Source organism: Prionailurus viverrinus, chromosome B4, assembly GCF_022837055.1.
Source record: "Prionailurus viverrinus isolate Anna chromosome B4, UM_Priviv_1.0, whole genome shotgun sequence".
Lineage (NCBI taxonomy): Eukaryota > Metazoa > Chordata > Mammalia > Carnivora > Felidae > Prionailurus > Prionailurus viverrinus.
This window is the reverse complement of record NC_062567.1, coordinates 46,286,281-46,313,407: the sequence shown is the minus strand read 5'-3', so window position 1 is coordinate 46,313,407 and position 27,127 is coordinate 46,286,281. Positions and strand designations below refer to the sequence as shown.

Here is a 27,127-nt window from a genome sequence, read left to right as displayed (position 1 = left end):
CAGGGAAGGTGTGAAGTTTTTCACTACTGCACTACAACCTCTCCAGTGTTTTTTAGATACATTCTTAGATGGTATTTAAATATATATATACATATATATATTATTTTTAGATTAGTTTTAGATTTACAGAAAAAGTATAAAGATAGTACAGTGACTTATATGCACTATTACTCAATTTCATGTCTGATTACATCTTACATTAGTATTTGCTATAATTAATGAACCAGTGTTGGTACATTATTACTAACTGAAGTTCATACTTAACTTAGATTTCCTCAGTATTTATCTGATGTCCTTTTTCTGTTTCAGGATACCATATTACACTTAGTTGTCATGTTTCCTTAGGCCCCCTTTGGCTATGACAGTTAGACTTCTCTTGTTTTTAATGACCTTCACAGTTGTGAGGAATATTGGTTTGGTGTTTTGTAGAATGCCCTTCTTTTGGAATTAGTCTGACTTTGTTCTCATGATCAGACTGGGGTTTTAGGTTTCTGGAAGGAAGATCACAGAGGTAAAATGCTATTTCTGTTACATCATATAAAGGGTGCATCCTATCACACGGACTTATCACTGTTGATTTTGATGTTGATCACCTGGCTGAGTTAGTGTTTGCTAGGTTTCTGCAATGAAAAGTTACTCTTCTTTCCATGCTGTACTTTTAGAAGGAAGTCACTGTGCACAGCCCACACTTAAGGAGTGGAGAGTTTTACTTCTCCTCCTTGAGGGTGGGGTATCTGTATAATTTATTTAGAATTCTTCTGCATGGCAGATTTTTCTTTTCTCTGCATTTATGTATTTACTCAATCATTTACTTACATTGGCCTGTACTCATGGATATTCATTTTATACTTTGGGTTGTAATCCAGTACTACTGTATTTTGTTGCTCACATTGTTTCAGCTTTCGTCATTGGGAGCTCGTTTAGTTGGCTCTGTGTTCCTTTGACATGTCTCCATTAATGTGAGGTGGGGCACCTGGGTGGCTCAGTCCATTAAACATACAGCTCTTGATTTCCGGTCAGGTCGTGATCTCACGGTTCTTGAATTTGAGCCTTGCATTGGGTTCCACACTGTTATCTCCGAGCCTGCTTGGGATTCTCTCTCTCGGTCTCTCTCTGCCCCTTCCCCACTCACGTTTTATCTCCCCACCCCCCCTCCCTCCCCACACACATACACACACTCTCTCTCTCAAAATAAATAAATAAACTTAAAGATCATTTCCTTACTTTCTGGCATTAAAAGATGCTCCAGGCTCATCTTTTATATTTCCATTTCCTGTTACAGTCTTAGAATCAGCCAGAAAGAATCTGTTTCATTTCCTTGGGAAAATAGTATTAGAAGCCAGGATTTGGGTGTTTGGTTTTTATTGTTACTGGGGTGTCATTGCCTCTAGAGTTTCTCATCTACAGAGCAGGAAATATATGCATGTAAACCAACCTATGTATATACACATATCTATACAATTTCTCTATGTAATCCTATGTATTCATATTAAGCAAAATATGAGTTTGTATGGATGTCTGTGACTCTGCCTACCCCATCTCCACTTGTGTTCTTCTGTTCTCCTCTACTTGCTTATCCGTAAACTTACTCTAACTGTGAGAAGTAACCTGGATCCCACCATCTGCCATCCATTTATTTAATTGTTCAATCCTATAACATATGTATAGCAGTATTGAAATTGTTAACTTCTATTCTCTTTACAGAGAGAGGGAAACAACTTTATCAACTAGAGTACAGTGCTTTCATGCTGCTTCTTTTGCTTTTAGTTTACAGATTCTACTCCTTTTTCTTCTGTCCTACTTAATATGAGGTAGTTGCATGCCTTTATAATAGGGTCAGACCCTTTTGTTAAATCTCCAGTCCATCCTGGGATCCTCCCCTCCTTCTAAATGACTTTTTAAAAGTTTGCATACATTAAAGTTCACTCTTCATCCTATAAGGTTCTCTGGGTTTTGACAAATGCATAATTTCAAGTCTCCATCATTATAGAATCAAAATATCATACATTAAAAAAAATCCTGTGCCTCATTTATCACTCCCTTAACTCCCTCCCCCTGACAACCACTGATTTTTTTTTTTTTTTTTTTTTTTTCTTTGTCTCTATAGTTTTGCCTTTTCCAATTGGAATCATAGAGCCTTGTCAGACTGGTTTCTTTCACTTATCAATATGCATTTAAGTTTCATTTATGTTTTCTTGTGATTTGAGTTCATTTCTTTTTATCATTTAATAATATTGCATTGTATGGATGTTTTCACAGTTTTTGTATCTATTCATTTATTGACGGACATCTTGGATGCTTCCAGTTTTTGGCAACTCTGAACAAAGCTGGTAAGAATATTCATGGGCAACTTTTTGTGTAGACACAAGATTTCAGAACATTTGGGTAGATACCTAGGAACATGATTGCTGGATCATATAAGATTATTGTTAGCTTTGTAAGATATTGCCTGAGTGGCTATACCATTTTGCATTTCCATCAGCAATTAATGCTTGCTTCTGTTGCTTTTCCTCCTTGTCAATTTTTGATATTGTTAGTTTTTTGGATTTTATGGATTTTAATAGGTGTCATAACATCCCATTGTTGCTTTAATTTGTCATTCCTAATGACATTTAATGTTAAGCATCTTTTTATATGCTGTTGTCTTCTGTACATTTTCTTTGGTGAGATATTTGTTCTGAACTTTTGACTATTTTTTATAAATTTTTTAATGTTTATTTTTGAGACAGAGAGAGAGAGAGAGAGAGAGCGAGCGAGCGTGCGCGCGCGGGCACTAGTGGGAGAAGGGCAGAGAGAGAGAGGAGACACAGAATCTGAAGCAGGCTCCAGGCTCTGAGCTGTCAGCACAGAGCCTGACCTGGGGCTGGAACTCACAACCTGCGAGATCATGAGCTGACCGAAGTTGGACGCTTAATCGACTGAGCTGCTCAGGCGCCCCACTTTTGACCATTTTTTAACTCATCTGTTTTCTTATTGTTAAGTTTTAAGAATTCTTTATTTCTTTTTGATACAGGTGCTTTATTAGATATGTATTTTGCAGATATTTTCTTCTAGTCTGGCTTGCCTTTTTATTCTCTTAACAGTGTCTTTTGAGAACAAATGTTTTTAATTTTAATAAAGGCCAACTTATCAATTTCATGGATAGCCTTAGGTGTTGTATTTAAAAACTCATTGTCAGACTCAAGGCCACCTGGATTTTATCCTTTTATTTTTTCCAGAAGTTTTATAGTTTTACATTTTTAGGTCTATGATCCATTCTGAGTTTATTTTTGTGAAAGGTGTGAGGTCTGTGTCTAGATTCACTTTTTTTGCCCATGGACTTTCAGTTGTATCAGTATCATGTAAATGAGCTTTTTAAGTCAAGTAGATTATAAATTAGGTTTAGGATTGACAGGAGACTGTTTTTATTTGATTTTTAAAAATACACTCTGCACAATTGCTTAAAAGAAACAGTTGAGAAATGACTTGTAAACTAAAATGTAGTAATACACAGACTATGCGTTGAGATTGGTTCCTGGAGGTTGTACATTTTTCTTTCTTCCTTACTAAGAGATTCTACTTTGTGAAAAATGGAATTGTTAATACAGAGTAATATCTCTCAGTTCTTTTAGATCTTTTAGAACTGTAAGAAATAATTAGTAAGGTTTTCTTTTTCACAAAGAGTGTCTGAAAGACGTGATTTACAAGGTGTGTGGTGAGAAGAGGCAGATGATGTATGTGCCATCTAGAAATTTGAGACTTAACTGTATGGTGTTGAATCTTATCTCCTACCTCTCTCCTTGCCACAAATAGTTTTTTCAAGTACCTTTCTTTTGGTAAACACTTGTGTTATTGATAATGGGTGGGGCCAGAAATACTTGTATTGTTACGCTATAGATAGAACCATTAATTAGTTTTCAAAAAGCATCTAGTGAGATCTGACACAGTAAAAGTAGCAGCTTTGGTGTGGCAGGTGGTATACATTATCTTTTAAAACTCTTATAAGAGGTCTTTAAGGCAGATCTCCTTATTTCCGTATTACAGGTAAGAAATATGCTCAGAAAGATAAAGTGACTTGTCTGTGGTCCGTGTGGGGAGAAAGGGACAGAGTTGGGATGAGAACTTTGATCTTTCTGACTCTAAAACTTTCCAGTTGGCCACGTGGTCTCTCATAAAAGAAAAAGTGCAAGGATAGTATCAGGGTGTCCTTGCCTTTATTCTTTTCTTTAAAACTGTGCACTACTTAAATGACAACTGAGCTAAATGCGAATGGTTCAAAAATTGTGTTTTTGAGATACATGGAGATTCTTTAAAAATTTTTTCTGTTGACTGATTTGCATCTTCCTGACCCAGAGATGTGAGTCATTGAAACATGTTTATAAAGAAGGAGGTTCCTTTAAAGAGAAGAACTTGTGGGAGTTGGGAAAAATAAGACATGTAATAGTAGAATTAGCTAATTGTTTATACCTTTTCCCCACTGAATTGCAAGTTTCTTGAGGGCAGGAAACTAAACTCAATTATCTTTTTTTTTTTTTTTTAACATTTATTTATTTTTGAGAGAGAGAGAGAGAGAGAGACAGACAGACCGTTGAGTGGGGTAGGGCAGAGAGACAGAGTGACACAGAATCCAAAGCAGGCTCCAGGCTCTGAACTGTCTGCACAGAGCCCAACACGGGGCTTGAACCCATGAACCATGAGATCATGACCTGAGCCGAAGTCCGACATTTAACCAGTTGAACCACCCGGCGCCTCTAAACTCAATTATCTTTAAGCACAGCATATCACATAGAATAGATACTCACAAAATGTTTGCTGAATGAAATTAGCACTTACTATCATACTTCTTGCAGAAGAACAGTTAGAAGGGATTGAGTTTTCCTCCCAGAGGAAGATGAACATTATTACATTTCATTTATTCATTCATCATTTATTGAGCATTTGTTGAGTATCTGTTCTGTGCCAGACACTGGGAATACAAAGATGAATGAGACAGGATCTCTACCTTCTGTCTTCAGGGAACCCAGAGAATGGAGACAACCATTTCAGTAGAGTGTGGAACTAATGAGATATATATATTAAATAAATAAGCAAGCAAGCAGTGGACTTTGAAATCAGAGAGACCTTATCTGCCTCAATTTTCTTATCTAGGAAGTGAAAATGATAATAGTACTTATTTGACATGATTGTTGGGGGTAGGTTAAATGAAAAAAAAAATTTATATCTCTGCATATAGACAAAAGGAGAGGCTTACTGTGGCCGAGGAATCAGAAAAATCTCTATTGGAGAATGTGACATTTGCGTTTTATAGGATGAATTTTTGAGGCCAAGAATAAGAATATGAGGTGGGACTCTAGGGCATTCCAGACAGAAAGATGAATATGTTTGATGTGCAGAATGGGTGGACATGATGGGAGTCATGGGAAATTCTGTACATTCTTACAGAGCCTACAGGGATATTAGAAAGAACTGAATAACCAGTTATTTTTCATTTTTGTAAGTAACAGTACAATAGAGTATTTACTGCATCATAGTAGGAGAGGATAAAGATATCAAACCTGTTTTAAGAATTGCATGAATCTCCTCTTCTAATCATAGGACTTTTTAAATATAGTCCTTTATGTGGTAGATAAATTCTTGTGTGTGTGTGTGTGTGTGTGTGTGTGTGTGTGTGTGTGTGTTTAACCCAGTCCTATGACACTCAAGTGATTTTATTAAGAAAGAGGCTTGTGTGTTTTTAAGTGAAATAAGAGCTTCTGTCTAAAACCATGCATATATTTAGTAGCGTAGCAACATTAGAATGTAACATCCCATAAAGGCACCATCTAGTGCTATTTGAGCCAATCCAGAATTCTAAGAGCTATGAACAGTTTCTGAGCAGAACCTGAACATAATATGTTCTAAATTAATAATTTAAGTGAATGTGCTAAAATAATTTAAGTGAACGAATTATGTGCTTGATAGGAGGTTACAGTTCATTTTTAATATATGGGAGAAAAAAAAAAAAAAGGAAAGACCAAATAGAAAAAAGTGAACATCAATAGAGGGAAGAGAAGTTTATATATATATTTTTTTAATTTTTTTAACGTTTTATTTATTTTTGAGACAGAGAGAGACAGAGCATGAACGGGGGAGGGTCAGAGAGAGAGGGAGACGCAGAATCAGAAGCAGGCTCCAGGCTCTGAGCCATCAGCCCAGAGCCCGACGCAGGGCTCGAACTCATGGACTGCGAGATCGTGACCTGAGCTGAAGTCGGACGCTTAACCGACTGAGCCACCCAGGCGCCCCGAGAAGTTTATATTTAAAGAGAGGGGTAAAAGCCAAGAGAGGGGCAATAGTCACCAGACTATTTCACAGTTGCATTTTACCAAACATTTAAAGAAGAGTTAATACCTATACTTCTCAAACTATTCCAAAAAATTGAAGAGGAAGAAATGTTTCCAAATACATTCTCTAAGTTTAGCATTAGCCTGGTACCGAAACCAGATAAAGACACCACAAAAAAAGAAAATTACAAATCGGTATCCTTGATGAACATAAATGCGGAAATCATCAACAAAATCTTAGCAAACCGAATTCAATAATACATTAAAAGATTCCTACCCCAGGATAAAGTGGGATTTAGTCTAGGGATGCAAAGATATTTCAGTATCTTCAATTTAACATGATACACCATATTAACAAAATGAAGAGTAAGAATTATATGATCAACTCCATAGATGCAGAAAAAGCATTTGACAAAATTCACATTCATTTATGATAAAGACTCTCAGCAAAGTGGCATAGGGGGAATATATCACAACCTAATAAAGGCCATATATGACAGACACACAACCAACATGATACTCAACTGTGAAAAATTGAAAGTGTTTCTTCTAAGATCAGGAAAAAGAGAAGGTTGCCTATTTTAACTACTATTATTCAGCATGGTATTGGAAGTCCTAGCCACAGAAGTCAGATAAGAAAAAGAAATAAAAGGCATACAAATTGGAAAGGAAGAAGTAAAACTGTCACTGTATGCAGGTAACATGTTACTATATATGGAAAACCTCAAAGACTCCATGAAAAACGGTTAGAATAAATGAATTCAGTAAAATTTCAGAATACAAAATCAACAAACAAAAATCTGTTCTGTTTTCATATACTAACAACAAGCCATCTGAAAAGGAAATTAGAAAAAAAAATTGAATTTACAGTAGCAATAGTTTATTACTTAGTAATAAAGTTAACTAAGGAGGTGAAAGACTTGTATACTGAAAACAATGAAACATTGATGAAAGAAGTTAAAGAAAACAGATGGAAAGATATCCTATATTCATGGATTGGAAGAGTTAATATTATTAAAGTGTCCATACCACTCAAAGCAATTTTTAGATTCAGTGCAATCCCTATTGAAAAATAGCATTTTTCACAGAACTAGAAGAAATAATCTTAAAGTTTGTATGGAGCCACAGAAGACCCCAAATGGTCAAAGCAATCTTGAAAAAGAAGAATAAAACTGAAGGTATCATACTTTCAAACTGTACTGCAAAGCTAGTATTCAAAACAGTATGATATTGGCACAAAAATGGACACATAGGTGAATGGAATAGAATAGACAGCCCGGAATTAACCCACATTCATATGGTCAGTTGATCTACAACAAGGGAGGCAAGAAGGTACAATGGGGAAATGACAGTCTTTTCAGTAAATAGTGTTGGGAAAACTGGATAGCTGCATGCAAAAGAGTGAAACTGGACCACTTTCTTTTACCATTTGCAAAGATAAACTTAAAATGGACTAAAGACCTAAATGTAAGACCTGAAACTATAAAACTCCTAAAAGAGAACATAAGTAGTAAGCTCTTAGACATCAGTCTTACAATATTTTTTTTTTTGGATTTGTCTCCTCAGGCAAGGGCAGCAAAAGCAAAAAGAAACAAGTGGGATTACATCGAACTAGAAAGCTTTTGCATAGCAAAGGAAACCAACAAAATGAAAAGGCAACCTACTGAATAGAATAAGATATTTGCAAATGATATATTCGATAAGAGGTTAATATCCAAAAATATAAAGAACTTAATACAACTTAACACCAAAAAACCCCAAACAATCCAAGTAAATAAAGGGCAGAGGACCTGAATAGACATTTTTCCAAAGACGTACAAATGGCTAACAGACACATGAAATAATGCTCAACATCACTAATTATCAGGGAAATGCAAATGAAAATCACAATGAGGTATCACATCATACCAATCAGAATGGCTGTTATCAAAAAGACAAGAAATAATAAGTGTTTGTGAGGATGTGGAGAACAGGGAATCCTTGTGCACTCTTGGAAGGAATGTAAATTGGTGCAGCCACTATGAAAAACAGTATGGAGCTTTCTAAAAAAATTAAAAATAGAAATACCGTATGATTCACTAATTCTAGTTTTGGGTGTTAATTTGAAGAAAATGAAAATATGAATTCAAAAAGATATATGTATTTGTATGTTCATTGCAGCATTGTTTACAGTAGCCAAAATATGGAAGCAACCTAAGTGTCCATTAGTAGATGAGTGAATAAAGAAGATATGGTATATGAATACAATGGAATATTACTGAGCCATAAAAAGAATGAAATCCTGCCATTTGCAACATCATAGATAGACCTAAAGGGTATTATACTAAGTGATAGAAACCAGACAGAGAAATACAAATACTGTATGCTTTCCCTTATATGTGGAATCTAAAAATCAAGTGAACAAACAAAACAAATCAGAAACAGACTCATAAATACAGAGAACAAATTGGTGGTTGCCAGAGTGGAGGGTGATTGGGGGGGGGCAAAATAAGTGAAGGGGATTAAGAGGTATAAACTTTCAGTTATAAAATAAGTCATGAGGATATAAAGTACAGCATAGGGAATATAGCCAAAAATATTGTAATAACTGTATTATGTAATAACTGTAATATGGTGATAGATGGTAACTAGACTTATTGTGGTTAATTGTTTCATAATGTACATAAATGTTGGCTATGTTGTATACCTGAAACTAATGTAATATTGTATATCAACTATTCTTCAACAATAACCAAAAAACTAAAAAACAAAAGGAGAGAAAAACATTTTTAAAGTCCATTTCTTAAAAAATGTTTATTTTTGAGAGAGAGAAAGAGAGCACACGCGTGAGGGAGGGACAGAGAGAGAGGGAGACAGAGGATCCAAAGCAGGCTCTGTGCTGACAGTAGAGAGCCCAATGCGGGGAGTTGGGGAATGGGAATGGGGGGCTGAAATTCACGGACCAGGGAGATTGTGACCTAAGAGGAAGTCAGTGCTTAACTGACTGAGCCACCCAGATGCCCCCAAAGTCCATTATTAAAGACTATTGATATAAACTTCATTTTATTTAGAAAGTCTTATCAACACCATTAAAATGTTACATTTCTATTAGAATATCACCATTAGAATATTAGTCCTTATTCTAGAAATACATGTATATTATTGATATATTTATTGGCTTACTGCAACGATAGTATGTTTCCAGTGTCTGAAATACAATGTTTGTGATTATTAAACACTGTGGGGTATTTTTATTGATGATTCTTGTTTTTGTAATGTTTTGTGATATTATAATTGTTTTTGTTTTTCACTAGAAAATAAAATGTTTTATTTTTTATTAAATTTTTTTTTAATGTTTATTTATATTTTGAGAGAGAGAGAGAGAGAGAGAGACAGACAGACAGAATCTGAATCAGGCTCCAGACTCTGAGCTGTCAGCACAGAGCCCAACATGGGGCTCCCAACTCACAAATCATGGGATCATGACCTGAGCTGAAGTTGGACGTCTAACTGAGCCACTGAGGCACCCTGAAAATAAAATATTTTAAAAAGTACAAGCAGCAAAACCAATCCACAAAGAAAAGTGAAATCTGTCACTTTGAAAAGACGTTGAATACAGTTTGTTTAATTTTCTGTAATAGTTTTGACGTTTGAAGTTAATGGTACTTGTAAGACATGAACATAAAATAAGGTGATTTTAAGTATGTTGACTTTTAAATTTGAAGAAAGATATACTTGTAATGATAGAGAAGCTACATTTAACTTTGATAAGTGAAAGAAAATAGAACGTTACTTTATCTATGTATAGATTCCTCACCCCACCCCCCGCCTTAATACCACGCTCAGCTTGTGTTTGTATGCCTGAGTGTAATTTACAATTTCCCTTTTCAGTGTGTTTTCAAAACTTTACCTGTTTTATAACCAACTGTATATCAAAATTTAAAAATATTACTCTTTAATGTAGGAAAAAAATGTTAAGTAGAAATCCTATCTTCAGATTGAGTTGTCTTTCTTATTTTAACATGTTTATTTTCATTATTAAAACTTGTGATGTATAATCTATTTCAGCACGTATACTACAACTAGTGTTATTATTATGTTTTTGCATCTCTGAATCATTTTTGTCAAGATAAAATATTAATTTTATTGGTAGTTTATTTATTTTTAAAAGGTAACCTTACTATATGCAATTTTTTAATTTAATTTTTTTTTTTTGAGAGAGAGTGTGAGAAAGCACATGCATGCATGAGTAGGGGAGGGGCAGAGGGGGAGGAAGAGAGAGAGAGAGAATCTTTTTTTTTTTTTTTAATGTTTATTTTTGAGAGAGAGAGAGACTGAGTGTGAGCTGGGGAGGGGCAGAGAGGGAAGGAGACACAGAATCCGAAGCAGGCTCCAGGCTTGAGCTGTCAGCACAGAGCCCAACTCGGGGCTTGAACCCACAAACTGTGTGATCATGACCTGAGCTGAAGTAGGGTGCTCAACCAACTGAGCCATGCCAACCGACTGAGCCACCTAGGCGCTGAGAGAGAGAGAGAGAGAGAGAGAGAGAGAGAGAGAGAGAAAGGGAGAGGGAGAGAACATTAAGCAGGCTCCACGCCCAGAGCGCCCTATGTGGGGCTTGATCTGGGTGAGATAATGACCTGAGCTGAAATCGGCTCCAACACTTAACTGACTGAGCCACCCAAGGTGCCCCAGTAGTTCTTTCATTAGGTCTTTTGTGGGGCCTTGTTAGATTCTGAATAATTTAAAAGCAGTGGAATTCTTTCTGTGATAAAAATCTAGTCACTGGGCCAAAACTTATAGCATTATTCACGTGATACTTATGCATGTAAAGGTGTGGAATTATTATGTATGCCTAAAGAATTTGTATTAAAGAGGGTGTTTTTAATTACTGAGGAAACTAGTCCTCTAAAGATTTTAACTAGATTTGCATTAATTTACAGCTTTGTTTAATATCTCATCTCTTCTATTTTTATTTTTTTTAATTATTATTTTTAAATGTTTTATTTATTTTTGAGACAGAGACAGAACATGAGCAGGGGAGGGGCAGAGAGAGAGAGGGAGACACAGAATCCGAAGCAGACTCCGGGCTCCAAGCTGTCAGCACAGAGCCTGATGTGGGGCTCAAACTCACAAACTGTGAGATCATGACCTGAGCCAAAATTGGACGCTCAACCGACTGAGCCACCCAAGTGCCCCTTCATCTCTTCTATTTTTAAATGACTAATCTATGATAGCCAGCTTGAATATCAATGTATAAAGAATAAGAAAACAAGATAATATAAAAAATTATAACTTCATTTAAATTTAGGAGTGATGGATCAGTTCTGTATTTTTTGTATAGTAGTATATTTGCTCTCTTTGTAGAATTACAGAATAAAATGTTTAAAGCTTCATCTTTTCTTTCTATATTATTTAAAATTTTTTCTTGTCCAGATTATTGAAACAAAAAGTTTCAGCACCATTTACTATAAGATCCACGTAGTTGGCTATATTTTACCATTTTAAAAAGTATTTTAAGTCTTGCTATTTTCCATGGTCTCATGAAGAAAATAGTCATAAAAATCTTGGAGCACATAGATGACAGTGTGGGTTTTCCCTTGACACCTCTTCTCCATCTTGTTTCCTTCATCCCTGTTTTATCCCATCTTCTAGCCTTAGTATCTGACAGCTTTTTTCAATTTTCAGGTGACTAGGTTGAAACATGTATGTTTCGTGACTGCTGTCTTTCTAGTTACTGTTCTAGCTTTTCCTCACTGCCAGATGAGATCTCAGTCACGGAGAGTGAAGTCTGAATGAAGGGACATTCATAGTGGGTTACGACACTGAAGGTTAAGTTTAGGCTGCTAGAGGGTTTGAAACAAAGAAGTGATTGAAGCCCTCATCACCTTCATCTTATTTTGTAGTAAGTAAACTATTTTGGAAGTAGTAAGTCTCATTATGAAGATAACAAAATCCTGTCCAGAGTGAACACATTAATACTGATTAACTTGAGTTGGAATACATTTTAACACCAGTTTTTGTACTAATTAGGAAAGATCCACTGTGGTTTTGTTTGTGTATTAGAATATATGTTACTGGCCTTTCTTTCTTTCTTTCTTTGTTTCTTTCTTTCCATTTTGTTGTGTAGGAGCCCCTTAACAGTGTAGGGAGTTTTAGAATTTGAATTCAAATATATCTCAGTGAAATCATATAATACAAAAAATAATTTTATTTGGAATACTCCATGGCCTTCTAAGAAGTCTTCAAATAGGAATAAAAGTCTCTTGATCTTACTTCCAGCACCTCCTCCCTTCTACTTATATCCATTACTAATAGTTATTTCCATTTTCTCTCTCTGCCGGGGAGTTAATGCAGCATTTGAGGTATGAATTCATGAGCTGTTACTGTATGATAGAAGAGAAGACCTGAGAATAGGGGATCATTGCACCTAATGGCTACCAGTTATATTTTGTTTTATATTTGTGTTTTTCAAAGGCATTTATATGATGAAACTAGAAGATTCCAAACTAATGGATGAAGTAGGAAAATGATTGGGAAAACCAGTGGTGGTGGTATCTGATAGTTCATAGAAATAGTTTGCTGTGACAAAAGTAGAGAGAGGAACCTATAAGCCATTTTTACCATCATTCATGAGCTATATTTGGGGAACTTGGATTATACATACTGTAAAGAACAATGTATTATGTGATAGAAATGTATGTTAAATATTTAAATGCAGAAGAAAAGGCTTTGGGTTCAGAACATGGAAATTCTTACTATTGCAAGATCTTTCTAGCTAACATCGATTCTGTTAGGTTAGTGTGGACATTAATTGGAGTTTAGATAGTAGGTGTAACAAACGCTTACTGTATATGGAGGCTGATCTAGTTATATGTTCTTGAGAGAGCGGACATGAATTTGGGGGGAAGCTTTTTAGATTAGGTAGCTGATCTAAGCCTAAGAATTTTTCTCTCCACTCAAGGAAGACAAGAAAGAGCCCGTAGATTTTTGCAAGGGATTGATTTGAGAACATAGCTTAATTTTTAAGGTGAGAGAAACTAATTCAGCTAAGAGTGTTTATTTTGTTTTCATTTTTTTTTTCCTTAAAGAACTTTAAAAGCTTCTAGCTATGGTCATTTCAGCTTCCTATTCCTCCCTCTCTAATTACTCTCAGTAAGATTTTGTTACTGCTGTCAACCATAGCAGTCACTGGGAAGGGTAATAGTGGGGCTAAATTTCGTTTAAAAGAAAATTATAGAAGAGGAATATGTACACAAGTGCATACCAAATACAATAAAATGCATATGGAACTGTCCTTTGTATGTGAGGGTGATTTTTGTTTGTTGAATTGGTGATGGAGCTTGTTTAATCCATCTCAACTTTCTACAGTAATTCTTCTTGTGATCTGCATGTATGAGATAGTTATGTGAGGTCAGGAGTTTGGCTAAACGATTAGCAGAGTCATTGGCTTAATTCAGCCCAATTTAATTTCTTGATATAATAGTCGTAGACATATGCAGCTTTATTTGATAGAAAATAGTTCTATTTCAGTTAGTGGAATTTATACATCAATAAAGAAATACTAAAAAAAATAGTGCCTATTAAGTGCTAGACATATTAGTAAATAATGAAGATGCTGCATTTTCTATCCTTGCTAAATATACAAATGTCAGAGGCCTAAATTAAAAGAAGCATTAAAGGGGTGCCTGGGTGGCTCAGTTGGCTAAGCAACTGACTTTGGCTCAGGTCATGATTTCAAGGCTCACGGGTTCAAGCTCCACATTAGGCTCTGTGTTGACAGCCCAGAGCCTGGAGCGAGCCTGCTTCAGATTCTGTCTCCCTCTCTCTCTGCCCATTCCCTGCTCGTGCTCTGTCTCTCTCAAAATAAATAAACATTAAGAAAAATAAATAAAAATAAATAAAAGAAGCATTAAAAATGTAAGCATCAAATTCTAGGTAAATGATCAAAAATATGGGAAATAAAAGCCTTTCTGGCCTTCTCTCCCTCCTTCCTTCTCTCTGACTCTTAAGAGAGTGAAGATATTCACATTTTGGATTATAATTTTTACATGTACTGATAATGTGAATTTATAAGTATTTCAAAATTATGACTGATTTTACAATAATTCCACTAAAGGAAGATTTATTTATGCACAGTTTTGGGAAAAATTGTAATATACCCGTACTCCCTTTGAAAGATTTTCAGTTGTCAAGCTTAATTTAAGATCAGATCAGACAAGCATGGTTTGTGTTATTTCTATAGACACTATGCAATATTTTTTTTTTTTCCTGGAAACTTTTAGGAATGAAGAAGCCATTATTCATAAAACAAAGTCATGCTGAAGACTTTAGGCTGGTTGTAAAGTGTTAATCTTTAGAGATGGGGAAATATTTCTTATCTTGAATTTGGAATGTGGGTAACTTTAAGACGGCCGTATGAAGCAACATTGCCTTTGCATTTTACTTGCAAGAAAGAAAAATGTGGACTCCTTCTTTAGTGGAGCAAAGTGCTTTCTGACACACCTCTCAAATTACACAGCATTGAAATGATCCCCACAATGTGTTTGGCTCCTGTGTTTCTTGTTAGCTACTATGAATGAAAGATTCATTAACTATCTATTTCAAAAAGCATCTTTATTTGCATTGCAAAGAGCTTAATTGTTTGGAAACAGGATCAAGAATTGCTTTCAAGTTGTAAGTCAGCACATATGGGTTGGGCTGTGATTGGCATTGAACTTTAAAAAACAAAATTTCTGTGCAAAGAAGGCCCTCAATAATTATTTGTCAAAGCACTGATAGGTTGACTTCAGAAGGATAAAAGTGCCTGAGTTTTCCCACATTGTTCATGATGTGGACCAAATATTTTTGTAGCTATTATAGAAAGTCCTGATAACCTTTCCCTTATCTTGCCTTTTGGGCAGTGTATAACAGAATCACAGGGAGGAGGAAGTTATACAAACTTGCCAGATAGACGATTGGAGTCCCTGTGGCAAGCTTGTGACCTAATTTTCCATGCTCTGAGTACCCAACTGGAGAGTTATAGCTGTATGCTGTTAGCTTAAATAACAGTAGGCTTGTATACAAGTTTGGGTATTGGGGAGAGAAAGAAGGAGGGGCAGAAACATAAATCTATCTCTCTAGCTTTGCCAGATCCATAACATAAAAGTACTTTTGTTCAAAAAGAAAACTTAATTCATTTCCTCATTTTGGTTATTCGTTCTTATATGTGTTTCAAATCCTTACTAGAGGATCTTATTTATTTTTTAAAGATTTATGGCATACTCAGTTATTTTTGAAGTTTGTTTTGAAGACTTTTTTTTTTTTTTTTTAAAGAAAAAGGTAGTATGAGAATGGGTTGGGAAGGGATGGTGGAATTGTTTTCCACTTGTTCAGTGAATTAGTTTCTGCGTTTCTGGTAGCAGTTCCTTGATGATCCCAAGATGATTAGGCTGTTTTTCTCTCATTAAGCAAATATTTACCAATACATGTAGTTGACTATGCCTATAGGTCCATTTTGTTAGGTCAGACACGGATTGTTACTTGCCATCTTGCCTTTTATATGTTAGCTAGAAGTGGATAAGAGCTTCTTTCTTTGCCCCATGGTATGGATATAGTTCACGTCATATGCTGTTTTGAAATATGTTGAACCAACATGATTTGCTGGGATTCTAAAGCTGGCACAGACTTCTGCCAACTGGACATACATAAATCACACTCTTTTTTCTAGTAAGTATGTCCTTAAAATATTTAATTTGCTTGTACTATGCAATTGTCTCTCTCCCCCACCCCCAATACTTTCTTACTTCTTTGTAGCGTCTCTTGAAGGGACCAGTAAACCTGGTTCTAAAATATTTCATGCATCTCCTTGTAACAGGTAACTGGTCCCATGCATATCTTTAATACTAAACTGCATCAAGGTATCATTCTTTTTCCTTATTCCGTTGGGGGTGATTGAATGTCTTTGGCCTCAGGATTGCTTTCTTATTTTCAACATGACTTAAAGTAAATTGTAGTAAGAGAATCATTAATCAAAATTAATAGCATTGGCACATAATTTTAATATTATATGAGACAGGCGTAGAATGTATTGGGTCAATTTAAAATGTTATTCTTCTCTTACATGTACGTGTCTATGTCAGATTGTTTATACTGTAAACCCTTGGAGTTCCTGTGTCTCTTGATGTAGTGTCATGCCTATCTGGAAACTATTCTCTTAATGTTCTCTTTCTGCTGCTGTATTTCTTTTTTTTTCTTTTTTAATTTTTTTTTTCAACGTTTTTTATTTATTTTTGGGACAGAGAGAGACAGAGCATGAACGGGGGAGGGGCAGAGAGAGAGGGAGACACAGAATCGGAAAGAGGCTCCAGGCTCTGAGCCATCAGCCCAGAACCCGACGCGGGGCTCGAACTCACGGACCGCGAGATCGTGACCTGGCTGAAGTCGGACGCTTAACCGACTGCGCCACCCAGGCGCCCCTCTGCTGCTGTATTTCTGTCTTGTTCCCAGATAAGATTCTTGATGACAATTTTTTTACCTGTTGTTTCCTCTTCCTCACTTTTCCTACATTAGTCTACCCACTGTAGTCTAGTGCCTGAGCTCATGTCTCTAGGTCATTTGTAGTCTTGTCAAAGCCAAGCCAAAAGGAAAATGTTTAGTTTTTATCTTACTTGATTTTTTTGTTACATTTGCCTGCAAGCCCTTAGAGGACATGGACTGTTTTGTTCACTTTTGAATGTTTTATTGCTTAGAATCTAGTACTTTGTAGATTGTCCATTTATTGAAAGAATGTATGCTTTTCTTTCTTTTTTTTTTTTTAAAGAATGTTCTCTTCCTTTGGCTCCCATGGCGCTTGCTACCCTTTCCCAGTTTACACCCTACTTCTCTCGTTATTTGTGTGCACTTAGATGTCCATTCAGAGGCTCTGCTCTTTGGAGTTTAATGTGTATCTAAGAGTTGTTCTAAAGTGGTAATCTCAAGTACATTCTGGCTCCATCTGTTGGGAGCAGAGACAGCCAGTGCCCCCTTTGTGTTTTTGTTTTGTTTTGTTTTGTTTTTGTTTGGCTCATTTCATGGTTTTGTTCATAATCTGAACACTCACAAGTTGAGAAGTTTCTGAGTTTTCCAAAATTCTTTTCTCATCTGTCATCTCGTTTCATGTTTCATTGTTTCCCAAGATGACTTCAGTACTTCACGTTGTTTTAATTAGAACAGTGACTCTCAACTCTTTGTCTCCTGTTGGTAGCATTCTCCTAAGCTCTAGTCGTTTATTTCTGATTATTTTTGACTGTAGCAAAGGCCTCTTAGACTTCACATTTCCCAAAATATATTTGTTGCATTTTCCCTAAACCTTCTCTCTGTGTTTTTCTAAATGGAGCCACTGTAACTGAAATGGTAACATTAGTGATCTGTGGATCTTTCTGGACTCTTTTCTTTGCCTTACCCACTACTCTGTCTTACCTTTAAGTAAGTCACCAAATCCTTTTGATTCTTACTACAGAATGGCTGACAGAGCATTCCCTTCTTTTCGATCCTCACTGCTAATCATATATATTATTACCTTGCTTGAAATTCTTCAATGTTCCCCATATGATCTTTAAAAAGTCTAGGTCCTCTGTATACTGGCACACATCGAAGGCCCTCTGTGACTGTCTCCCTAGTTTACTTTCAGGTCTCTTTCTTTGAGTCTTGTACTCCACAACTACTATAATAATTGCAGTAATTGAATGCATTTAGCGTCATGCTTCCATGACTTTGTCCAAGCTGTTCCCTCTGCTTGGAGTTGTTCTCTGTCAACCTCATAATTTTGTCTATATTATTTTACATTTGGCTTATTAAAGATTACTTTCCTGGAAAAAGTTAGCCCCTTCTTTGTGCCCAAGTGGTATCTCATACTTACTTTAAAGTAATAATTACGTTGCATTTTATGGTTTATTTACTTGTTTTTCTCTTTAACTAGTCTGAACACTTGCAGGTAGGAAGTGTGTCTGAGAAATCTTTGTCTTTCTTGTGCCTTAGCACAATGCTAAGTGTACCGCATGCACTCAGTTTTTGTTTTAATACATGTTCAATGAATAAATGCTTAACACACTTTTTGGTGTGAGTGAGATTACCGTATCTGCTCTACCTATAAACCCACTATGGTAGAAAAACTGAGCAGGTTCATTGTTCGCTGTTTGACTGGTTTACCTATTTTCTCTCCCAGAGTGTTCTGAGGTGAAATGGTAAGATGGGCACAGTTTGTCTGCAGTATCATTCTTTCCTTCTTGTCATTCTTCCCTGTTTTGTACCATAGACGTCACAAGGTTGTCCTCCAGCTGCCCAGGACATGTCACTGTTGCCATGCCTCCTACACTTGTGAAATTTAACATTCAAGTTACATCTGGCCGCGGAGACTGTGATTTTTAGGTAAAACGCTAGGATTGGGCCAGAATGGAAAGCTTTAAAACTGAACCTTTTGCTTCTTGCCACCACCCTTTATAACCCTCCTTTCCACTAGAAGTAGACCCATAATATTTGCCAATAGATCAGTATTCAGTCACAATACCTCTCTGGTGGTGACTTCGTTTATAATCTTAATTATTTAAATCTCAATTATTTAAGAAAAAAGAGTGTATAAGTAATCAGAATAGGTGATAAAGAATCTTAAAATATATGACACATAAGATACGTAAATATTGTGTAGTCCACTCTCTTATTTTACTAATGAGGAAAGTAAAACCAAGACAGGTCAAATGATTTGTCCTAAGTCACACAACTAGTTCATCACAGAGTTAGTCCTAAAATCTAAGTGTCCCAAGCCTTCATCTGACTGTACTGTCATATGCCTCATGCTCTCTTGATTTGGTTAAGAGGTTGAAAATTCATTTATTCGAAATGTTTGTCAGGTCTATCTATCTACCTATCTGTTTGCACTGGGGATAGAGATGGTAATAAGATAGCTCTCCATAGCTGGGACTAACTCATGGAGAGATAAACAAATTATTGAAATGATATAAATGATAGTTTATCTCCTCACATCACAGGTACAATACTTAGGCTTTTATTCAACATGTCTTTATTAGAATTTTAGAACAAACTTGCCTAGCTTATTTCCAGTCCCGGAAGAATAAAGAAATTGCGGGCAATGATGAGGTTCTAGAGAGGTATATAAACAATAAAGGGAAGGCACAGCTGACAGGCTGGTAGAGAGAGAAAAAGTGCCTGCACACATTATGTACTATATACTTTATATACCGTACTGTATTAAGCGAAAGAACCCAAATCATTGTAGACTAAGTCCATTTAATGAAGGAGAAAAATTATGTTTCACACGTCATACACTGTAAGAATGTTGTAACACAGTATACTACTTGATGTTAAACATGTTTAACCATAAAATAACTGTTAAGAAATGATTATGGGCCATAACCAGAGCAGAGTGCCGGTGAGTGAATACCCCTTGTGTTGCAGAAAAGTGATGTTATCATCCTGGTGGAGTAAGAGTTTTCGTTTTTTGTTTTTGTTTTTTTCATTCTTTCCCCTCCCTCCTACAAAGAACAGCAGTTTTGGCAATCACTTGTGGACAGTAGTGCCCTTGTGGAAGCCTGGGAGTCCAGCAGAGAAGTTCCAACACATCATTGGAGAAAAAAATAAAACAAAATCTGAGTTTGGACATATTGGGGAGGGTAACAGGAACAGTTTCACTTTACATGTGTTGCCCCTCCCCTAAGGCACAGCTTGGTGCCAAGGGAGACCTTCTTGGCCTGGGATTTCTCCCACAGGAGAAAAAGAGAATCTGTGAGTGAGTGTCCAGCTTCCCCAGTATGGGGGTGCTACCAAACAGACCTACTTCAATATGCTGCATCCAAAATACTGAGTAGTGAATTGCATGACTGGGAAAACAGCAGTCAGGGCTCAGGCTGGGATGTATTGAAGGGCTGCAGATACTACTAACAGCTTTGCAGACTATATCAGGAAGCCCATCCATGAGCTGCAGGGGATGCCTCACCTGTGGATCTCACACCTGGCTCACAGGCACCCCAAACACTTTGTGTACCTTACCCCTTTACCCCCCTGACTCCATAGTGAGCAGCTCCTCTGTACACTTCTAAAGCAGTGAGAATGAACATTTGCAGACAGCTAGTGAGTACTTTCAGAAAGCCGGCCTGACTCTGCAGAACTTGGAGAAACTACACAAATTGAGTATTCACTATTGCCCTAGAGAAAGCAAAGGGAGGTTATCAGCATTTGACCTGACTTGCAGGATCCACTGAAGGTATACGATCTTATGAATTCCCCCAGAAAAGGGAATAAAAAGTATGTAGCAGGGATATCTATAGAAAAGGTCTGAGAAAGCCTCAGAATTCTTAACAGGGCTGAAGCAAGGTTTTCACTCCTGAAACCAGTCAGTAAAAACTGGAGAAGATGACTGCTTCTTCAAATGCAGAGATGACAGTGCAGAATTTTGAGGAACCTAAAAAGTCAAAGAAAAATTACCCCACCAAAGGAAGACAGTATTCCACTAACTGACATCCCCACCAACCCATGGAGATTTTCAATTTTCCTGATAAAAGGATTCAAAATAGCCATTTTAATGAAGCTCAGGGAACAGCAACAACAACGAAAAGAAAAAAAAAATACAAGATAACTCCATGAAATCAGGAAAACAATACACAAAATGAGAAGTTTAACAGAGATAGTAATCATAAAAAAGAACCGAAAGAATTCTGGAACTGAAGAATATAATGAATGAAACAAAAAAATGCAGTAGAGGGCATTAACATCAGACTGGATCAAGCAGAAGAAAGAATCTGTGAAGTATATGACAGATCACTTCAAATTATCTAGTTTAGAGGATAGTTTTGTTAAACAACAAAAAGAATGAAAAAGAGTAAAGAAAGCCTACTTGAACCGTAGGATACCATTAAAAGAAACAATTGATACATTTTTGAAGTCCCAGAAAGAGAAGAAAAAGAGAAAGGGGGGCACAAAGCTTATTTTTTAAAAAATGGCTGAGAAATTATCATATGTTGGGAGAGAATTGACATCTAAGTTCATGAAGCTCAATCTCCCCACTGCCCCAAGAATTTAACCCAAAATGATCTATTCTAAGACACATTATAATAAGATGGTGTAGAATCAAAGAGAAAGAATTTTAAAAGCAGCAAGAGGAAAGAAGTTCCTGACATACAAGGGAATCCCACAAAGCTATTAGTGCATTTCTCAGCAGAAACCTTGCAGGCTAGGAGAGAGTGGGATGGTATACTTAAAGTGCTGAAAGAAAAAAAAAAAAAAACACAAAACACTGCCAACCAAGATTTTACCCAGCAAAGTTGTTCTTCAGAAATAAAGGAGAGATAAAGACTTTCCCAGACAAACAAAAGTTGAAGGAATTCATCACTGCTATACTTGCTTTATGAGAAGTGCTGAAAGTAGGTCTTCAAGTTGAAATGAAAGGATGCTAATTAGTAATAGAAAAATGTATGAGAATATTAAACCCACTGGTAAAGGTGTTTAGTTATATTCAGAATGCTCTAATACTATAACGTAGTGGTACATTAACTTACTAACTCTGTGTAAAGGTTAAAGGACAAAAATATTCAAAATAACTATAGTCACAATTTTTTCATGGGTACACATCACAAAAAGGTAAATTGTGATATCAAAAACTTAAAATTGAGGGGGGGAGTAAAAGTGTAGTTTTTCCTAATCAAAGTTAAGTTGTTATTACTTAAAAAATTTTTTTAATGTTTATTTATTTATTTTTTAAATGTTTTTATTTATTTTTGAAGGAGAGAGACACCAAGCGTGAGCAGGGGAGGAGCAGAGAGAGAGGGAGACATAGAAGTTGAAGCAGGCTCCAGGCTCCGAGCTGTCAGCCCAGAGCCCGACGCGGGGCTCGAACTCACGAACTGGGAGATCATGACCTGAGTCGAAGTCGGACGCTTAGCCAACTGAACCACCTAGGCGCCCCAATGTTTATTTATTTTTGAGACAATGCGAGAGACAGAGACTCAGAATCTGAAGCGAGCTCCAGGCTCTGAGCTGTCAGCCCAGAGCCTGACACGGAGCTTGAACTCAGGAACCGTGAGATCATGACCTGAGCCAAAGTTGGATGCTTAACCAGCCGAGCCACCCAGGCACCCCTAGTTGTTATTACTTTAAAAAAGACACTGTTAGGGGCACCTAGGTGGCACAGTCGGTTAAGCATCCGACTTCAGCCAGGTCACGATCTCGCGGTCCGTGAGTTCGAGCCCTGCGTCAGGCTCTGGGCTGATGGCTCAGAGCCTGGAGCCTGTTTCCGATTCTGTGTCTCCCTCTCTCTCTGCCCCTCCCCCGTTCATGCTCTGTCTCTCTCTGTCCCAAAAATAAATAAAAAACGTTGAAAAAAAAATTTAAAAAAGACACTGTTATATCTATGTTTTTGCAAGCCTTGTGATAACCAGAAGCAAAAATCTATAGTAGGTACACAAAAGATAGAGAAGGGAACCATTATCAAAAATTATCAATTCACAAAGGAAGATAGCAAGAGAGAAGGAAAGGAACAAGGGAACTACTAAACAGCCAGAAACCAATAAGATGGCATTAATAAGTCCTTACCTATCAGTACTTCCTTTAAGTGTAAATGGATTTAATTCTCCAATCAGAAGACATAGATGGAAGAATGGATTAAAGAAAAGCAAATGAGCTAACTGTATGCTGCCTATGAGAGACTCATTTCAGCTTTAACAACACACATAGGCTCATACTGAAGAGTTGGGAAATATATTCTATGTAAATGGAAACCGAAAGAGAGCAGAGGTAGCTATACTTATAGCAGACAAAATAGTCTTTAAGTTAAAAACTATAACACGAAACCAGGAAGGTCATTATATAATGATAAACAGTGAATTTATCAAGAGGATATAAAATTATACATATGCTCCCAACATTGGAGTACCTATATTAAACAAATACTAACACATCTATAGGGACACATAGAAAACAATACAATATTAGTAGGGGACTTTAATACCCTACTTTCAACAAAAGTTAGACAATCCATACTGAAAATCAGTAAGGAACCATTGGATTTGAACAACACTGTAGACCAAATGGACCTAACAGACATATGTAGAACATCCTATGCAACAGCAGCAAAATAGTCTTCTCAAGTGCACACACAATATTCTTCAGGATAAATCATATGATAGGTCACAAAACAAGTCTTAGTAAATTTAAGTTTAAAATCATACCAGATATCTCTTTTGACCACAGTGATATGAAATTAGAAATCAGTAACAGGAGGAAAGCTGAAAAACCTACAAATATACGGAAATTAAACAGTGTACTCCTGAATAATCAATTGGTCGAAGAAGAAATTAGAAGGGAAATAAAAAAAACAAAAAACAAAATTGGAACAGCCTATTGAAACTTACGGGACACAGCAAAAGCAGTCCTAATGGGAAAGTTTATAGCCATAAACATTTCCAGTGAGAAAAAGGAAAGTCAACAACCTAACTTTAAACCTCAAGGAACTAGAAACATAACAAATGAAACTCAGAGTTAGCAGAAGGAAGATCAGAACAGAAATAAATAGAGACCAGAAAAACAATAGAAAAGGTCAATAAAACTGAACTGGTTTTTGAAAAGATAAAACTGACATTTAGCTTGACTACAAAAAAGAGAAAACTCAAATACAATCAGAAAGGAAAGAGGAACATTACAACTGATACCATAGATACAGAGGACCATAAGAGGCTGAGCAGTTATCTGGCAACAAAGTATATAATCTAGAAGAAATGAATAAATTCCTAGAAACATACAACCTGTGAAGACTGAATCAAGAGGAAATAGGAAATCTGTACAGACCAATTATAAGCAAGGAGATTGAATCTGTAATAAAAAAACCTACCAACAAAGAAAAGCTGATGGCTTCACTGATGAATTCTATTAAAGAGGAATTGAAACCAATTCCTCTCAGACTTTTCCAGAAAACTGAAGAGGAAGGAGCACTTACAAAGTCATTTTATGAGGACATGCATTGCCCTGATTCCAAAGCAAGATCCTGACATTATCAGGAAAGTACAGGCCTATATTCCCAATGAATACACAGGCACAAATTTTCAACAGAATACTGATAAACCAAATTTAACAGAACATGAAAAGGGTCATGCATCATGGTCAAGTGAGATTTATCCTTAAGATTCAAAAATGGTTCAGCATATGCAAATCATTGTGATATGACACATTACTAGAATGAATGATAAAAATCGGATGATCTCCATACATGCAGAAAAAACATTTGACAAAATTCAGCATTGTTTCATGATAAAAACTCTCAACAAATTGAGTGTAGAGGGAACATATCTCAACATAATAAAGATCGTATAAGCCCACATATAAGCCCACAGCTAACATCATGCTCAGTGGGAATAGTTGAAGTAATCTTCTCTAAGACCTGGAACAAGACAAGGATGTCTGCTCTTATCACGGCTATTTGATGTAGTACTGGAAGTCCTAGCCAGAGCAACTAGGTAGGAAAAAGAAATAAGGCAGCCAAATTGGAAAGGAAGAAGTAAACTTGTCTTTGTTTGCAGATGATATAATTTTATGTATGGAAAACCTAAAGACTCCACCAAAAACTTGTTAGAACAAATTAACAAACTAAGTTGTAGGATACAAAAATCACCATACAGAAATCAGTTGTCTTTCTGTACACTAACATGAACTACCTGAAAAAGAAGTAAAGTTTCATTCACAATAGCATCAAAAATAATAAAATACTTAGGCATGAACGTAACCAAAAGAGGTGAAAGACCTGTACCACTGAAAAATATAAGACATTGATGAAAGAAATTGAAGACAGAAATACATGGAAAATATCATGTTAATGTATTGAAAGAATTCATATTGTTAAAATGCCCATACAACTCAAAGCAATTTATGGATTCATTATAATTGCTATCAAAATTCTAATAGCATTTCTCACAGAAATAGAAAAAGTAGTCATAATGGAATCATGAAAGACCTAGAATAGCTAAAGCAATCCTCAGAAAGGAGAATAGGCTGGAGGTGTCACACTTCCTGATTTCAAACTATATAAAAAAGCTATGGTAACCAAATAATATGGTTCTGGCATAGACCCATGGAACAGAATTGAGAGCCTAGAAATAAACTCATGTGTATATGGTCAACTAATGTTTGACAAAGTAGCCAAGAATACTCACCGGGGATAGTGTCTTCAGTAAATGATGTTGGGAAACTGAATGTCCAAATGCAAAAGAATGAAATTAGAGCTCAATCTTAATTCATTTACCAAGATGAACTTGAAATGGATTAAAGACTTAAATGGAAGACCTGAAAACACCTAGAAGAAAACATATGGAAAAAACTCCTTGATGTTGGTCTTGGCAGTGGTTTTTTGGATATGACACCAAAAGTAACAAGCAACAAAAGCTGTGAGACTACGTCAAACTAAAAAGGTTCCGAATAGCAAAGGAAACCATAAAATGAAAAGGCAACCAAAGGAATGGAAGAAAATATTTGCAAACCATATATCTGATAAGAAGTTAATATTGTAAATATTTAGAAACTCCTTTATCAATAGTGTGAACAAAACAAAACAAATAATCTAATTAAAAATGGGCAGAGGACTTGAATAGACATTTTTCCAAAGAAGATATACAAGTGGCTAACATGTACATGAAAAGACATTCAGCATCACTAATCAGGGAAATGCAAATCAGAATCACGATTAGATACTCATATTTGTTGGGATGACTGTCATCAAAAAGATAAGAGATAACAAGTGTTGGTGAGGATGTGGAGAAAAGGGAACCCTTGGTGCTGTTGGTGGGAATATAAATGGGTACAGTCATGATGGAAAACAGTATGGAGGTACCTTAAAAAAAATTAAAACTAGAACTACCATAAGATCCAGCAATCCCAATACTGATTGAATAACTGAAGGATAGGAAATTAGGATCTTGAAGAGATATCTGCACACTCATATTCACTGTAACATTATTCATAGTAAGACATAGAAACAATGTTAAGTATCCCTCTACAAATGAATTGGTAAAGGAAGTATGGTATGTGTATATATATATATATATATATATATATGTATGTATATATATATGTATATATATATACACACACACATATATATACACACACACATATTTATATATATACACATATATATGTGTGTGTATATATATATACATATATATATATATATATAAAATGGAATATTATTCAGCCAGTGGAAGAAGAAAATCTTGCCATTTGTGACAACGTAGATTGAGGGCATTATACTAAGTGAAATAAGTCAGAGAAAGACAAATACTTTATGATCTCACTTATATGTGGAATCTAGTGAACAGTGGTTGGCAGGACTGGTTGTTGGGCAAATGGAGAGATGTTGGTCAAAGAGTACAAACTTCCACTTATAGGATGAATAAGTTGTAGGGATCTTATGTACCACATTGTTGATTGCAGTCACAATATGGATTATATACTTGAAAGTTGCTAAGAGAGTAGATCTTAAATGTTTTCACCACATACAAAAAAATGGCAATTACTTGAGGTTACAGAGTTATTAACTAAATTGTGGTAATCATTTCACAATATATAATAGGTGTATCAAATTATCATGTTGTATACCTTAAACTTATATCATGTGTCAATTATATCTCTGTCAAGCTGAGAAAAAGAGAAATTGTTGTAATATTCAAATAGAGGCTTTAAGAAGATTATTTAAATGATTAAGAAATATCTTGGGGCACCTGGCTGGCTCAGTTGGTTAAGTGTCTGACTTTGGCTCAGGTCATGATCTTACAGTTTGTGAGTTCGAGCCCCGCGTGAGGCTGCCAGTGCAGAGCCCACTTCAGATCCTCTGT

General features: G+C 36.0%; 1 protein-coding gene across 3 annotated transcripts in view; it reads left to right on the top strand.

Annotated features, from left to right (window-relative positions):
* Positions 1–27,127, top strand: part of EPS8 (epidermal growth factor receptor pathway substrate 8) — a 193,140-nt gene that overhangs the window by 2,624 nt on the left and 163,389 nt on the right. The window contains exon 1 of one of the 3 annotated variants that reach the window (XM_047866636.1): positions 2,308–2,330. The exons of the other annotated variants lie outside the window; for them this stretch is intronic. The gene's annotated coding sequence lies outside the window, so the exon portion shown is untranslated. Of the gene's footprint in view, positions 1–2,307; positions 2,331–27,127 lie in introns of those variants that run through there. 3 annotated transcript variants of the gene reach the window in all.